Here is a 15,940-nt window from a genome sequence, read left to right on the forward strand (position 1 = left end):
ACGGGGAGCCTGTGCCGTTCAAGTGGGAGCGGGGTGTTTGGCTTCCTCACACTGATCAAACCTCTGTATGGCCGTCTCATTAAAGCCTGCCAAACTCATATTTTCCAGGTTGGCTCTTGATCAGATCCAGAGGGCAACAGAGATGAGAAACAAAAGGCTTGTGTCTTCGGAAAAGGATGTGGGAATGGATGTAGTCTGCCTCCTGTTTTTGGAACCTCCCTTTAGGCAGCTGCCACTCCCCATGCTTAACCTTCTGTGCGCTACGAACTAAGGCCTTCCCCTGCTTTTAAGGCGTGAACTAAGCACAAGGGATCTGGACAGCGCCCATTACGTGAAAACACAGCTACCCAGATATAAGCAGCTATAGTCTGGAGAAGAAATGGTGGCTCACTAGAGCATCCGATGACAAGAGCTAGCCGTAGGTCTAGCAGCAGGTTCCAGAGAAACAAGTCTAAGAGATATCTGAGGTTTCTGGGACACGCAAAGGGGATGTGAAACTGCCTGAGCGGTGGCGAAGTTGCAGGTGCCTCTGACAGGCAAATTTCTTACCTATTTTGCTTGGGCTCGTTTGGTTTTATGACTATGGTTGGTTGTTTTTGGTTTTCGGCCCAGGCTGTCTTGGAACTCAATCAAGAACAGGCTCGCCTTGAACTCACAGAATCCTCCTGCCTCTGCTTCCAAAACTCTAGGATTAAGGCCTGTGTCAACACTCCCAGTAGCTGGTTGTTTGTTTTTCCCCACTGGCCTGAAACTTACTTGCTTTTTAGATCAAGCTGGCCTTGAACTCACTGAGATCAACCTTCCTTTGCCTTTGCCTCCTGAGGACTAGGATCCTGACAAGTGGCTACAGGCTCAGTTTAATTTTTTTGTTGTTTGTTTTGAGACACGTGTTTTATCTGATGAAGGCTAACATTGCTGTGTGGGTGAGGATGATCTCGGTCCTGCTCTTTCAGCCTCTATCTCCCACGTGTTGGACACCTGCTGCCCCACAACCTTTTTTCCTTTAACACGTCTGTGGTGTGTGTGTGTGTGTGTGTGTGTGTGTGTGTGTGTGTAAGTGCATATGTGTGCACGTGTGTTGTAAAGGCCTGAGGCCGACATCAGGAGTCCTCCTTAAATACTCCCTCCCCTTAATCACCGAGTCAGGTGAATCCGGAGCGCACCTATATAAGCAAGTTCCGAGGAGCCCATTTCTACCTTTTGAACGATGGAATTAAAGGTGGGCTGTCACTCCTACCCAGCTTTTACATGGGTTGGGGTTCCAAAGCCTGTTTCCCACACTTGTGACTCACACTTTACCAACTAAGTCATCTCGCCCGCCCCAGCTGCTCACACTCTTAACGGAAGGAAAAGCTACACTTGATAAAAATCAGGGTGTGATGGTTTCCTTGCCAGTTTGTAGACTCAGCTCTGGGGACTCAACCTCTATGACGGTGAGCCTCCCTGGCAAGCCTCTTTCTGCCTCACTCTTTGGCCTAGAGAACATAGTTTACTGGCTGGCAGGCTCTCTCTGGCCTGTACACCCCCGCCCCCAGTCTAGCACTAACCCCCCCTTTCAGAGCTCAGAGTTTTCACACTGCGGGCTTTGCTGAGAGAACCTGGACACAGCTGGCCTCAGACTCTGGGGTCTTTACTCGGCCCTAGGCAGAGCTCACCTAGGCACAGGGGCACCTTGGCCTGTGGACTCTCAAGCACCAGGAGACCCATAGGTGGCCAGCACAGTACTCTCTCTCGGCCTCCCTGTCCCTTCTCTCTCTAGGGGCTCTAGCCTGGGTGCCTGCGCTGTGGCAGGGGCTTTCAGTGGTGTTTGGGAGGACTTAATGCTTATTCAGAAAAGCATCTCCTCAACCTCTATGGAGGTGGCTCTCTAGGCAGAGTCTCCTGGTGTTTTCTATGTATCCACAGCTTGCCTTTTCCCTTTGGGAGGTCAAACTCCCGCCACAGCGCAACCTTCACCTTCCTCACTAAGCTCAATGACGTCTGGATTTTTGAAAATGTAGAAAACAGAGCTTTTCACCTAAATACTTAAGATCGCTGTTGGAGATGGCTGTGTGACAGGACACGAAGTGACTTGCTCACGCACGTCTAGCTGGAACAGGAAAGAAAGCAGAGACAGTAAAAATACTCTAAAAACCTAAAGCCCCTCCCCCTTCTCCTCTCCCCCTCTCGCCAGGACCCCGTCCTCAAGCTGAGCCTCCGCTTCCTAAAGACTCCACCATATCCCATCAGCGAAGGACCCAATGTTCAAACACATCATGTCTTAGGGAACAGGGACCCCTGAGGAGAGTGAGGCAGGGGACAGCTGGCTGGTGGAACCGTCAGAACACCCAAGAGCAAAGCAGTTATGGTAGCAACATCGCGGAAGCAGCGCGACCTACGTGATGAAAAGGTTTGAAATATTATGCAAATTCCCAGAAGGTGACACAGGACCGTGAGCCACGCTGTTGGAAAAGAGAACTGATCGAAGCAGGATAGCCACACACCTTCAGTGTACAGGGCACACCACGGTTCTGTGAAGCAACGTACCATTCAGCGGGTGGGTGGGCACCGTTCAGAAAAGACTCTGAGAAATGATCAGAAGGCGACCAAACTGGGGCTAACGTTCAGAAACTCGACGTGTGTAGGCACTTTGGACATCTGATGCTGCCTGCAGGACTGAGGGGGCAGATCTACACCAGGACCCCTGGAAGGGGTGGGAACAAACTCGCTTCTGTAGCTAAGTCCACACCGCCCCTGCACACTGGTGCATGCGCAGTCGAACCTCGCCCTTCCCTCTAAACCTCCCACGTAGTTTCCAGGCAAGCTCTAACCTGGAACCCCAGACAGCTCTTGCCACACCGGACACAAAGGATGCAGAACGGCACTGAGAAGCCACATAGCCAATTCAACACAAGTGAAAAATGAGGGGACAGCTCACGGCTGTGGAATCGCTTTGTTCAAGGTCACGCCAACTGCGGGCGGTAACTGCCATGGACGCAGTACCATCTTTGCAAATTCTTGGAGACTGGGCAAACTGGCTCACTGGGTGGCTTTGACCTCTACACAGAAGACAAACACGCCCAAGATGACCTACGTAGTAAAGATCCTGGAACTTTAGCCCAAGGTCGGTGCTACCCAAATGTCACACCACAGACCAAACAGATGCCTGGGGATGCAAGAGTCATAGAGTTGGTGACTTTAAAAGATTTGATTTACCACGAGCAAAATGCCTGACTTTGTTTGTTTGTTTTGCTCTCTTTCTGAGACAGTGTCTCACTCTGTAGCCTCAGCTGGCCTCTGGTGTGCAGCAACCCTCATGCTTCAGTCGGCTAAGTGCTACAGCTATGCGCCACCGAGTCTGATTTAGAACCGAACATAAACAGTAAATGAACTGTACACAGGCAGAACGCACTGAGCATGCGAGTGCTGTGAGACGCTAGTGCAGAGTTAAAGGATCCCAGAGAGAGGACCGCGGATGTGCTTCTTAGCACTCGCTGTGTTTCTGTGTGTATCAGCTTTTTAAACATTACAAGTACTCTATGGTGTGAGCAATACCCCAACTTGATATTAGAAAATCAGACACGGATGATTTAGTAACATAGAGGAAGAGAAAGAATTTTCTCTCTACCCTGTTTTGTTCCGAGTCACAAGGGATCCCTAATAACAAGAGACAGTCAACCAGAGAGACAGAACCAAGATGGGTAAATCTTAAAGGGGTCGCTTTAGATCATGGTTAAAATATCATCTTCCGGGGCTCGAGAGATGGCTCAGTGGTTAAGAGCATTGCCTGCTCTTCCAAAGGTTCTGAGTTCAATTCCCAGCAACCACATGGGGGCTCACAGCCATCTGTAATGAGGTCTGGTGCCCTCTTCTGGCCTGCAGACATACACACAGAATATTATATACATAATAAATAAATAAATATTTAAAAAAATATCATCTTCCAAAAAATGGAGAGGAAGGTCATGGGACAGGCTGGTAGAGGGAGGTGGCCAGGAGCACACAGTCAGGTCTGTGGTGAGGACCTGCTGCTGCCCACCTTCCAGGTAAGGGTTTCCAGAACTATACTATGGAGTTCCTCTTCATGGTACAGGAAGGAGGACACCTTGCAAGTGGAGACCTCTCCTGTAGAAATAAATGTCCCTTACTGCCTCGTTTGCGGAACACCTCTTATGTGTTTTTAAGAACAATCACCTCAAAGTAGCCCTTGTGCCAAACAGGTGTATTTGGGGCTGACATATCCTGATCTCCTACAGTGACTTGGCGCTGGTCACAAAGTCAATAAGTGAATTCATACAGCCCACACCCAGTGCCAACTCACTGGAGACTGTCGGTGTTCAGAGGGCAAGTGCCGTGGTGGTTTCTTAGGACATTTATTTGTTTGTTTGTCTGTGTGTCTGTGTATAAGCTATGGAGTTCCTGTAGGCAGATAGGAGTTTCTTTTCTCCTTCCTCTATGTGGGATCTGGGAATTGAATTTATATCATCGAACTCAGCAACAAGCACCTTTAATCAGTGTGCCACCTTGCCAGCCCATGGTAGCTTCTGAGGACAGGAATTGGGAAGGCTTTGTAGAGGAAATGGCACTAGAGTTCAGTCCTGAAGTTAAGACTAGCATTGGAGTGGGGTGGTAGTTGTGCATGCCTGTAATCCCAGCACTTGGGAGGCAGAGGCAGGTGGATCTCTGTGAGTTCGAAGCCAGCCTGGTCTACAAAGCAAGTTCCAGGACAGCCAGAGCTGTCACACATAGAAACTCTGTCTTGAAAAACTAAAAAGGAAAAAAAAAGAAAGAAAGAAAGAAAGAAAGAAAGAAAGAAAGAAAGAAAGAAAGAAAGAAAAAGACTAGCCTTGGTTAGAGTCCATATTGCTTTGTATTAGGCCTGGCAGGAGGCAGACAACAGCAAGGGAGCTGGCGCTCTCTCTGGTGAGATGCATTATTCTAAAGGAAGGCAGAAAGAAGGAACTCTACTCTGAAACTGTCAGATTGATATTTTTGTGGGGAGGGGGAGACCATGTTACCTACAGCCAGGCTGTCCGTGCCATCCTGATCCTCCTGCCTCCACTTCCCAGGTGCTCTGTGGGATTGCAGGCACATGCCACCGGGCCCACAGTATAGGGTGCTGAGGGTAAAAGCAGGGTTTTATGCATACTAGGTAGGTACTCTAAGAACTAACTCCATGCTCAGTGCTCTCACCCCACCCCTCAACCTAGAGTCTTATGTATCTCAAGCTGACTTCAAACTCACTATGTAGCCAAACATGACCTTAAATTTCTTCTTTTTTCTTTTTTAAAATTGTGTGTCTATGTCTATGTGTGAGTTTGTGCTTGTGAAGGAAGGTGTCCACAGAGCTCTGAGGTAGGCGTCAGATTCCCCCAGAGCTGGGGTTACACAGGCAGTTGTGAGCTGCCTGATGTGGGTGGTGGAAATCGAACTCAGGCCCTCCGCAAGAACGATACCTGCTCTTAACTACTGAGCTAGCTCTCCAGCCCCAACCTTGAATTCCTGATCCTCTTGCCTCTACTTCCCAAGTGCTGGGATCACAGGTTTGTGCCATCACACCTGATTTAATAAATGTCTTTTAACAGCCACGTCAGCTGGTGGGAGAGGAAAAACGGTTCCTGCTTCCACAGAAATACATCTTAATGAAAGACATAAGAAATGAGGACACTTCCTAACTGTAGATGAGCTGTAAACTGTGAGAGAAGAGACAGCCCTCGGGCAGAGCGTGATTATAAAAGCCGCATGGCTTGCAGATTGAAGGTTACAGAGACTTTCTTGTTTTGGTTTGTGTTGAGGGCTTGCAGGGGCGAGGTAGAGAATTTGCAGAGAGAGAGAAGTCAGTATAGTCAATAGGGGCAGTTTCTGGTGGAAGGCTTCTTACATCCTGGTCAGCCAGCCCCCAGGCTGCCTCACACAGGAACGGAATAGCTCAGGCCCAATGACTGCCTTAAAACCTTCCTTAATCCCCCGTGCGTGCTAATGAGAGAGGAGAGGAATCCCTATAGTCGGTGATTGGGAGTAATTGGCAAATTAGCACAGACCCAGTGTGTCTGGATCCCAGCAGCACCAGGCTGGCTTCATGGCCCCACAAGAACAGTGTTTCCTTACCAGGAGAAAAGAACTGTCCAAGCCATGGAAGTGGGCGACAGAGATGAAGGAGACATCTGTAGGAGACATATTCCAAGACTTTTGGTGGGGGCCAGAAACCACAGACGGCCCCGAATCCCATGTAATTCACTCCATATACCGGTGACCAAGCTGAATGTGTAAGCTATGTTCCATAACAGCTGATCGATGACTTGCTTCGAAAGGCATTCTTCTTAAACAACTTGGTAGGCCGAGAAGTATGCTAGGAATGTCATCAGTAGACCCAGCCTCCACCATCAGCAGACTCCGCCTCTCCACCATCAGATCCAATCTTTCTAGTGATGTTTATACTTTTCAGTCTCCATTAATTCCCAAATCTAGCCCACTTTTCCCTACTTACAATACATGACTTGGTACCCAAGGGATCCCTCATGGAATTTGTCTTTTCTAGGCTCAATGCTGTTGGGTGTAAATGTTTAAATAATTGTTCCGTTTTGTTTGGTCTCAAATTCACAGAATTCTTTTGCCTAACCTTCCCAAATGCTAGGATTACAGGTATGAGCCAAAATGACTTATTACAAAACACTGTTATAACTATTATTAATAATGGTTGTTAATCTCCTACTGTACTTGAGAGATTGTTCAGTGGTTAGGAGTACTTATTGCTCTAACAGAGGACCCAAGTTAAGTTCCTAGTGACTCACAACCACCTGTAACTCCAGCTCCAGGGGATCTGACATTCTCTTCTGGCCTCTGGGGCACCTACCCTCATGTGCACATACATGCACAAGGACATATAGACACATGATTAGGAACACATAGGGCGGGGTGTGGATGTCCACACCTTTACTCACAGGTACTTGGGAGGTAGAGGCAGGAGGATCTTTGGGAGTTCAAGCCATCCTGGTTTACATAGCAAGTTCCAGGCCAAGCCGGGCTACACAGTGAAACCCTGTATCAAAAAATCAATCAAACAAAAGAAAAAAATAAATCTTAAAGAAACCAAACCACTGTCTTCTACTGTACCCACTTTAGTTCAGCACGTGGCTCCAGGCTTCTGGGTGACACCCTGGGCACCTTGTGGAAGAGGGAAAGCTTTATATTAGCAGAGCCATCTTTCCTCCTAGACCCCTTTCCTCAAATTTTCCATTTTCATTGAAAGACAAGGTCTCAGGTATTCCAAGTTAGCCTCAATCTTGCTGTATAACCAAGGCTGGCCTTGAACTCCTGATCTTCCTGAACATCAAACAGTCTTTACAGTTTACTGGCACCTTTATGAGGTGAGTGAAATCCTTCACCCATGTTCATTTTAAGACTTTAACAATTATTTACTTATTTGATGTGTGTGTGCTTAAGTTTATGTGTGTCTACCCTGTACAGGATCTCAGAGAGGTCACCGAGAAGAGGACCCTGAGTCCCCTGGACCTGGAGTTGCAAATGGTTGTGAACCGCCATGTGGGTTCTGAGACCTGAACTCAGGTCCTCCGCCAAAGCAGCCAGTGCTGTTAAGTACTTGGCTGTCTCTACAGGCCCCTATTTAAATTTTATATTAGCACGAAATCATGTTTTCACATTTTAAAATGTTACAGGGTTAGGGCATACTTGCCTAGTATGAATGAAATCCTGAGTTCAGTGCCCAGCATGGCAATGGATAAATAAAAATAAATAAAATTATATTTACCTTTTTGTGATTTTGTGTGTGTGTGTGTGTGTATTCAGACACATTTGTGTGGCGTACAGAAGACAACCTTCCACCTTGTCTGAGCCAGGGTCTCTTTGCTGGATTTCTGCTGTGTATGCCAGGCTAGCTGGTCCATGAGTTTCAGGAGAGTTTCCTTTCCTTACGTGTCCCCATAGGAGATGAGAGACTCAGATGCCCACACTACTGCATCTGGCTTTTATGTCAATTCTGTGGATTTGAACTCACGTCCCAGCTGAATAGCAAGTGCTTTTATCCATAAGTCACCTCCCAGTCTCCTCTCCTCAAGACAGAGTCTCACTAAGTATTCCTGGTTGACCTGGAGTCCACTATGTCCACCACACTAGCCTGGAACCTATGCTTCAGTGAACCGACTACCTCAGCTTCCAATACCGGGATACAGGTGTGGGTTACCCACCGAGCTTAGCTTCTCTGGGAAATTTTGAATCAAATTTTGCCCTAATTTGGCAGCTGGACAGGTAGGGAGGCCCAGAGGGTCAGAGTAGAAACTCAAAGGGTGTGCTCGGGACAGAATATAAAACACAAGGATCAGGTGAGCGAAGGGACAGTGAGCAGGATTAGCGTCATAAACAAGAAAAACCAGTGCCAAGGATGGGTGGTGCTCTTAATTGCTTCCTCTAGAGATCCTGTTTCTAGAGCCCTTACTTCAGAGCAGACCTCCCCCTCCACACACACCCTCCACTGTCTACCTTCCTGAACAGGAGAGCAAGAGTCCACATCAGAACCTCCTCCTTAGCACCTCGGCCACCTCAGGACCTGCGGCTGTGAGCTCCAGGGCCAGAAGGCAACTCCACCCTCAAAGTCAGCTGAAGCGAAGAGTCCTCTTAGAAACAGGAGAGCAGCTCAGGGAAAGATTTGTGCCATCTCTCCTGGCCAGGGTCTGTCTAGGGAACTACAGTGCTTGACAATGCTCTCAACTCCAGGGGCCTCTGGCTCCACAGACCCCTGACAAGGGGGTCGCACTTGGGTCAACAGAAAGCCATGTCGCGGCTCTGAAATGCTTTCCTCTGCGCATCTCTTTGTTCTTCTGAGCCACTGGCCCCATGATCACACTTCCTCCGAAAACCTAAACTGCTCCCGCTGGCTTTCCCAGATGCCTTATTATGAGGCTTTCCACATTCCTATTTTGAGCTCCGGACTTGAGAGAAAGATGAATTCCGCCATTGTCTCTCTAACTAGAAGGCAGACACAGGATGACACACACGAGCTTCTCTGAGACCTGAAGGGTATAAGGAGATAGGAAAGAAGGCCAGAGGATAAGGCCCCATGACTTCACAGGGGCAGGGAGAGAAGGTAAGTCAGGAATAGCCTTGGAGAGCCAGGGTGAAACTATCTGGGGCCACAGCTCAGCGGGAGCAGAGGGGAACTGGCTGCAGAGGTAGGCCAAATCCCCTCATGAGAGGCCACTACTACTGTGGATAGTAGTATCAGGGAGGTGAGGGGTTAAAGCAGAGTGCGAGGCCCTGGGGTTACAGGGTCTGGCAAAGCTGCAGGACCATCAAAGCTCAGCCCAGCAGTGATATAGGAGTGACTTTCTGTCCCTGCAGGAAATGCCAACTAAAGCCATTTGGTTTTGGTTCACAGTTCAAGAGGATGCAGTTCATTATGGTTAAGAAGTCATGGCAGCAGGAGCTTCAGGCAGCCGGTCACGTGTGTCTGTCGACAGGGAATGGAGAGGTGATGGTGGAGCTCAGCTGGTCACGTGTTTGACAAAAAGAGGAAAAGATAGCCAGGAATAAATCAATGGTCAGTGTCACTAGCTTGCCAGTCCCTCCAGGAACTGAATCAGTGAGTTGCATGGAAAAGGGATAGAACACACACACACACACACACACACACACACACACACGCACGCACGCACGCACGCACGCACGCTCGCATGGGCAGGGTGTACAGGGGGTTCAAATACATTTCATTTTCAGACATTTTCTTTCAGGAAGAATTAGATGAAGGAGCAAAACCAGATGGTTGATTTTAACATTAGCTATAATATTGCACAGGCCCCTCTCACGTCTCTGCTCCCCTCCACACGGAAGCAAATGAAGAGCAGAGGCAGAATTCCAGTCCCAAGCAGAGATCTCGCGTGGCTCCTCGGTAAAGACGTCAGAGAACGTCCTCAGCTGCCAGTCTTCACAACTGTTGGAATACAGGGGCTTAGGGACCAGCCTGGGCACTGAGGGGCTCACAACAAGCTGGGCATGGTAGCGCACACCTATAATCCCAGTTCTTGTGAGGCAGGAGAATTGTGGATTCAATGCCAGTCCAGGCTATACAGTCTGGGCTACACAGAGACAACCTGACTCCAAAATAAAAAACAAAACAAAAGCAAAGCAAGCAGAACTTAAAGCCAGGCTAAGTTACCTACCATAAAAGGCGTGCTAGGGTCACACAGAGGACTCTGTGGTAAAAGTACTTGCCACACAAGCCTGGCAACCTGAGCTCAATTCCTGAAACCCACAGTGGAAAGGGACTGAAAAATAATATAAAAAGAGAAGAACTGATTTGAAGATCGATGCAGAATAAAAATACCACAGGCAGAGTTTAGTACAGGCAGACATGGAGACCCAGCGGAGAGGAAGGAAGCTCAAGCATTAAGCTCAAGGGTGCGCTCTGCACAGGAGCCACTCCAGCTCAGTCGGTTCTTTACAGCCATTGGTTCCGGAACAGGACGGACCTTAGAAATGATAACTGCTCAAGATCATCCAGAGTAACCGACAGAGGCGGAATTCAAGCGGGCTGTGGGTGATTACCCAGCGGCCTTGTTTCTTTCTTTCCCAGTCTGTGGACCAAGGGAAAGGACCAGTCAGTGAAGGCGTAAGTCACGAACAAGGCCACACCAGTTTGGAGTTATGATTAATAGGGTGTTATTTATTTAAAGGGGAAAACTTACAGATCACCGTCTCAGACAACAGCCATCTGCACAACCAGGAAGGGAGTCTAGTCTCCAGCGGAGCAGGAAGTGAAGAGAGCGAGCAGAGGAAATAACTGCGTTTTTAAAGGGAGAGAGACCACGCCCCAATGGGCTGGTATCACAGCAGCTATTGGTTGGAGGGGCGGAAGGACCTCCCGCAACAAGTCAGTATACAGAATGCTGTTCTGCTCCCGGAAGAGAGGGCTCTGGGGCTTCAGTGATGTCAGTGGTGAGCCTATCTGATGAGCCACGGTGACGGATTTGATAAAGGACTCTTCCCACGGAAGCTTCCTCTCTGATAGACAATTCAAAGAATTAAAGCTCTGGGGAAAAGAGCCATCAGAGATTGTGACAGCCTTTATTGTCAGGGCTCACCAGAGATGCAAATCGATTGTACACACTCGTAAAGAGATTTATCTCAAGGCATTGAGCATAGTCGCTTGTTGTGTCTAAACCTGATGGCCGAAGGTAGCTATTTGGACTCAGGAAAGACTTGTGGTTCAAATTCAAAGGCAACTGGGCCAGAAATCCAGGAAATATCCATATTGCAGACCAATATGAAGTGTACTGACAGACTCCTTGCTGCTAAGTGAGGAAGGTCAGCCTTTTCTCGTATTCAGGCCTGGACAGACTGGATGAAACCTGCCCATGCTGTGGAGGAATCTGCTGTTCTCAAGCCCATCCCTTTAATTATAAATCTCATCCCACAGCACCCCAGGAAACCACCTAGAATAAGTTTGAACAGATGCGTGGGTACTGGAGTTATGGTTTACCCCATAGAATACATGCCTAGAAAGTCTGCAACCCTGGGTTTGGTCCCTAGAGTCCTTTTGAACAATGACAAAAACCTAGATATGGTGATCCAGCCAAACTACTATATTAAATTTCCACACTTACCAACAGGTTGGTCTGAAAATCTCAGAGTATTGCAGAATCTGAAAAAAGTGTCCACAGATGTGACAAAGCATTGTGACCTGGAGTTAGCCCCCATCACTGCAGTCACCTGTCAGTCAACCTGTCAATCAAGATCCAGGAGCTAAGTCTCCAGCATGGCTGTGAAGGGTTTCCACACTGGGGTGAGATGAGCGGATCCATTCTAACTACAGTCAGTCCCGTCCCATGGGCTGGAGTCTCAGACTGAATAAATCAGTGAAAGTGAGCTGAGGACCAGCGTCCATCTCTCTGCTTCCCAGCCGCGGATGCAATGTGACCAGCGGCTTCAACCTCCTGCTTCCATGGCTTCCCCACCATGAGGAACTGTGAATGAGAAGAAATGCTTCCTTCTTTAAGTTGCTTTAGGTGTTTGTCACAACAATGGGAAGAGTAGCTAATCTAATTATCTAATTATTTAGGTAGATCCTAAATCCAGTGACAAGTGTCCTTGAAAGAGCTACACAGAGGGCCATACAGAAGAGAAGAAAGCTTTCCGGATGCCCAGAAGAGGCTAAGTAAGCCAAGGAATGTCTAAAGAAGCTGGGAGAGTCAAACAGAAAGCATCCTAGAGCCTAGAAAGGGAGCACAGGTCTGTTGACATTTTGGTTTTGGACTGTGGCTATCAGGAGTGTGAGAATACATTTCTGTTGTTCTACTTTATGATTGAATAATGTTCCCGGGGAAGCTGACACAGCAGGGGACATCAAGTGGCTCATCTTCCTCTCTACCCTACCCTGGCCAGTCACACCATGGTCTTGTGTGGGCATGTGCTTGCATGCACCCACACAAGTCAGGGGCAGGAGGACTTCTTCTGACCTCTCTCCCCTCATCTCCTCTCACCTCCTGCCCAAATGCTACTTTCCTGCCCAAATGCCAAAAGAGCCCTGTCCTTGCCCACTCTTGGCTGCCATTTCTCACTTGCTCAGCACCCCGGTTCTATATCCTGCACCCTGAGTCTGTCTTCCGGGCCTAAGAAGCCCTGAGCTGGCTCATCCCGGGACCCTCACTGTAGCCACCTCCCACACCAGAGAGCATTGTTGTGCGTTTACACAATCAGCATTCTGCACCTAGAAATGCAAGCTCACCATCTGCTCAGTGAGTTCCAGCCCTCTCACCTTGTGGAAAGTATAACGTGTCCCAGGCTTCTGGAAGTCCATTTAGCATGCATTTCTGCTGGCGGGGTACAAGATGCACCTGCTTGGCAATTAGAACCAGACCTGACTGCAAGGCCCCTCTCCAGAGTGCAACTTCATTTGTTGATCTTAACGTGGAAAACACACACTCCCCGCAGGAAGCAAGGCCGGGGCTACCTCTGGCATGGGGGCGTTATTTTGTTGACAGTATAAACCTAAGGCTTATCCTTTTGTTTTGTCTTGTGACAGTCTCACCAGGCATCCCTCACTTGCCCGTAACTCACTATCAGAGACCAGCTTGGCCCTGGGTGATCCTCCTCCCTCTAGCTCCCAAGTGCTGGGGATTCAGGCATGTTCCACCAAGCCTGGCTAAGCTATAATTTTATTTGTATAAGAAAGGCCCTGGAATGATGAAGTTATATTTATAGAGGAAAGGTTACCTAAACATTGAGTCTACAAAAATGTGAGGTTAAGACCGATATCTTAAAATCTTGCTCCCCCCCCCCACATTTATTTATTTTTTGCATTTGTCTGTATGTGTGTGGGCATGAGCAGATCAGATTTCCTCTGTCACATGGGTTCCAGGCTCCAAACTCAGGTCATCAGACCTCATGATAAGTACCGTTAACTGCTGCGCCATCCTATTCAACTTTTTTTTTTTTAAAGTAGTGTCTAATTTAGCCCAGGCTGTCCTTGAACTCCCTGTGTAGCTGTGGATGACCTTCAAATCCTAACTCTTAAAACAAATTATACTAGTGCTGGTTTGGTGGTGCATGCATTTAATCCAGCACATGGGAGGAGGAAGCAGGAGAACCAGACGTGCAAGGTCAGACTGGATTAATAATCTCAAAACTACAAAATAGCCTATCTATATGAGATTATTATGTGTATATTTATATATATTTGTAATGTCAACTTGTGCAACATATACTTCTGGAGTTGGAATATACACTCTCCATATCTGAATTTCCTTAAAACAAGCACATCACCACACATACACACGTCAGTTCCTGCTTCCTAGTCCTGGTTGTCTCAGGACTCTCCCAAACTCCATGACCTCTCAGGCCCTGAGCCGGAACCGTCCCTCTTCTCTAAGAAAACCTCCTTGCATCTTTTCTGCTGTTTTTGCTGTAAGTAATCTAAGGCATGCTTAATCACTCTTAACTGCGGCCACCTGGGCCTCTACCTGTTGGGAGAATCAGTATCTTCCCATCTAGGAATAGAGTCTGCGTATTTACTGAGGTCTGAGATCTTTCCAGCAAAGATTTACAGCTTTCTTCATGTATTAAGCATTTTCAACTAGAATGATTCCTGGCTGCTCTGTTTATAGGCTTTTGGCACTCTGCGAATGAGAATTATCTTTTGCTACTTAAAAAAAAATTGTTTACTACTGGCAATTTTGTACTTAGCCAAATTGTCAAAAATTAATTATAATAATTTTTAGGTTGAGTCTCTTTGGGGTTATCTAGATAGCTAACTATGCAATTCATAGGTAATATGGTTTTATTTTTTATTTTTTGGATTTTTGAGACAGGGTTTCACTGTAGTTTTAGAGCCTGTCCTACAGGCTCTTGTTGACCAGCCGGCCTTGAATTCACAGAGATCCGCCTGCCTCTGCCTCCTGAGTGCTGGGATTAAAGGCGTGCGCCGCCACCACCCAGCCCAGTAATATGGTTTTAATTTTTCTACTACTCACACTTTTTTTTTTTTTAGCATCTGTAGCATGTGTTAGAACCGTCGGTACAGTACAGAGTGATGGGACAATGTGAGGATTTTATCTCAGCATTACCTGTGGTCCTCACTATAGGTTTGCACAGTTTTCTTACTGAATTAAGATTGGGGTTTTGCCAGTTGTTTGCTTTTAAAATCAGAAATATGCATAGCAAATGCTTTTTCAGAAGTTCTCTAGTCTAGACTATTCTTCTGTTAATGTATTAGACCGCATAAAGAGATTTCTGAAGTGTAGTCATCCTGATGACTGAGCGATGAAGGCCATTTGGCCTTTAGGGATTATTCTTAACATGCATTGTTAGGACTCCCTGGGAACCTGCTGGTCAGGGAAGCAGATGGACAATCTTCAGACCTTTGCCCCCCCCCCTTTCCTCCAAATCTAATCCCCCAGTCTCATCCTCAGCTCAGTAGCAAACTATAGGCTGTGGCCTTTCTACACCCTCTGCCCCCATCCCCAGGAAAAGAAGCAGATCCTAGTGGCAACCCTGCTTTACTCCTTCCTGCAGACAGCTGGTGTACCCCATTCTACCCCATCACCACACTTAAGTGCCAGCTCCCAATATCAATAAACATGTTCTAAAAAGAAACCCCAGTGGTCACACCTGGCAGGATGTCAGAAACATTCCCTTCCGGGGTACCCACACATGACACACTCACCTAAGAACCAGACATGACAACAGAAACCAAGGAGTGAACACTGACGCAAGAAAGACAAGGCCAGGTGTCAGCACCTAGAATTATAGTCTTCCCAAACCCAGGTACCTAAACACCAGCATGCAAAAACAAACAAACAAACAAACAAACAAAAAAAACAGCAGCCAGGACAATATGTCTCACTAAAGCTCAGCAACTTTACTATAGTAGGCCCTGAGAAATGAAATATAGATGAAGCACAGGACAAAGTCTTCAAATTAGCCTTTATGAGCCGGGCAGTGGTGGCGCACGCCTTTAATCCCAGCACTCGGGAGGCAGAGGCAGGTGGATCTCTGTGAGTTCGAGACCAGCCTGGTCTACAAGAGCTAGTTCCAGGACAGATTCCAAAACTACAGAGAAACCCTGTCCGAAAAAAAAAAAAAAACAAAACAAAACAATAAAAAACCCACCAAAAAGCAAAAACAAAAAGAAATTAGCCTTTATGAAAATAAGAGACGTCTTTAAAGAGGAAATGAAGAAACCCATTCAAGAAATCTGTAAAATACAAACAATGGAGTGAAATGAATAAAACAGTTCAAGACCTGAAAGTGGAAATAGAATCGATAAAGAAAGCAATCTGGGGAAAAAAATTGAGGAATTCGAATAAGAATCTCAGAGGCAAGCTTCATCAATGGAATACAAAAAAAATCGAAGAGAGAATCTCAGGCATAGAAGGATAGGAAAAATGGATACATTAGTCAAAGAAAATGTTAACTTCAAAAGAAATCTTGGCACAAAACATCCAGGAAATCT

Source organism: Alexandromys fortis, unplaced genomic scaffold (genome assembly GCF_014885135.2).
Source record: "Alexandromys fortis isolate MF-2015 unplaced genomic scaffold, M_Fortis_MF-2015_v1.1 scaffold_92, whole genome shotgun sequence".
Taxonomy (NCBI): Eukaryota; Metazoa; Chordata; class Mammalia; order Rodentia; family Cricetidae; genus Alexandromys; species Alexandromys fortis.